Source organism: Myotis brandtii, unplaced genomic scaffold (genome assembly GCF_000412655.1).
Source record: "Myotis brandtii unplaced genomic scaffold, ASM41265v1 scaffold97, whole genome shotgun sequence".
Classification (NCBI taxonomy): Eukaryota; Metazoa; Chordata; class Mammalia; order Chiroptera; family Vespertilionidae; genus Myotis; species Myotis brandtii.
In genome coordinates this window covers 988,778-989,989 of record NW_005372020.1, presented here as the reverse complement: position 1 = coordinate 989,989, position 1,212 = coordinate 988,778, and the positions used below count along the sequence as shown (strand labels likewise).

General features: G+C 64.4%; 1 protein-coding gene across 1 annotated transcript in view; it reads right to left on the bottom strand.

Annotated features, from left to right (window-relative positions):
- CCDC92 (coiled-coil domain containing 92) overlaps positions 1-1,212 on the bottom strand; it is a 3,082-nt gene that overhangs the window by 1,630 nt on the left and 240 nt on the right. The window lies entirely within an intron of this gene.

The following is a 1,212-nucleotide window of genomic DNA, read 5'->3' as shown; positions in this document are numbered from 1 at the left end:
GCAGGCACAGGCACAGGCACGGCCGGGGAGAGCCCGCCACGGGGACGGCTGCGGACCCCCACAGGGCCGGGGCCCGTGCCCGAGGTCCTGCCAGCTCTTGGCCTGTTTGTTGTATAAAAGAAGCCTCCAAGTTTACCAGCTGCTGAGGCCGTACGGGCAGTCTCAGAGCGTTGGCTCCTGAAAGGCGCACACGGGAGACGGAAATACAAACCCAGGCTCAGGGCCTGGCGAGCGCCGAGCCTCGTGGACGAGACCCGTGACTCCGACAAGGAGTGGGCGCACTGGACTGTATCCGCCGTACAAACAGGCTGCTTAGAAAGGGCTTCTGGACTCTGCTAAGTGCCCACCCCGTGCTGGGAGCAGGCCCCCTCTCCTGCCCTGGCGGCCACCCGGCTGATGATCTCCGGGGGACCCCGAGGATTCTGGAGTCTAAGGAAGGACCTCCGCCACCTTTGGGGCTACCTAGTGCTCAGTCCCCCTCCCTGGGCCCTGGGCTGCCCTACACCGCATCCTCCTCCTGGTTTAAGTCACGTCCCTTATAGAAGGGACTGTATTCACTATAAAAATCAGGAAGTCCGGAGAGGTGTGAAGAGGCCCCCCAAACATGAGCGTCATTCCTCCCGCCGCTGCCCTGGGAACAGCGGGGTCCCTGCCCAGCGCTCTGGCCACATGCAAGCCTTCCCCGCGGGAGCCGGGCGCCATCGCCCCTCCGGAGGCAGTTCTTACCTGTCTGTTCCGAGCTTTTGAGTGTCAGCTCGTATGTTAAATCTGAAAAGGAAGCCACAGGCATTGGTTCTGTGTGGTCACAGCGCACTGCCCTGCCCTGCCCAGGCCTGCTCAGCCCAGAAACCGAGCCACCAGCCGGGAGTCCCCGCTCCCCCCACTCCCCCGGGCAGGTCGGGGTTAGGGGCAAGCGTGACAGCGGCGGAAGCTACCAGTGGCCACCGCCCTTCTCAGGGTCCAGAGGGAACCCCCTCTCCCCTAAAACACATCCCACCCCCCACATTCTGCCAGCAGCTGGCTCTGCTACGTGGCGCTTTGGTCATCGGTCCCCAACTGCATTGCCAGTCCTGACCACTGCACTTGGACCCATGGGTTCGCGGTGCGCCCGGGACTGGCTGCCCCGCTCTCCTCTGGCACAAATCCGTGGTCTCCCGGTGACGGGTCACCCCATCAGAGAGGGACCCCTCACTGCCTGGCGACCAGCCCGCC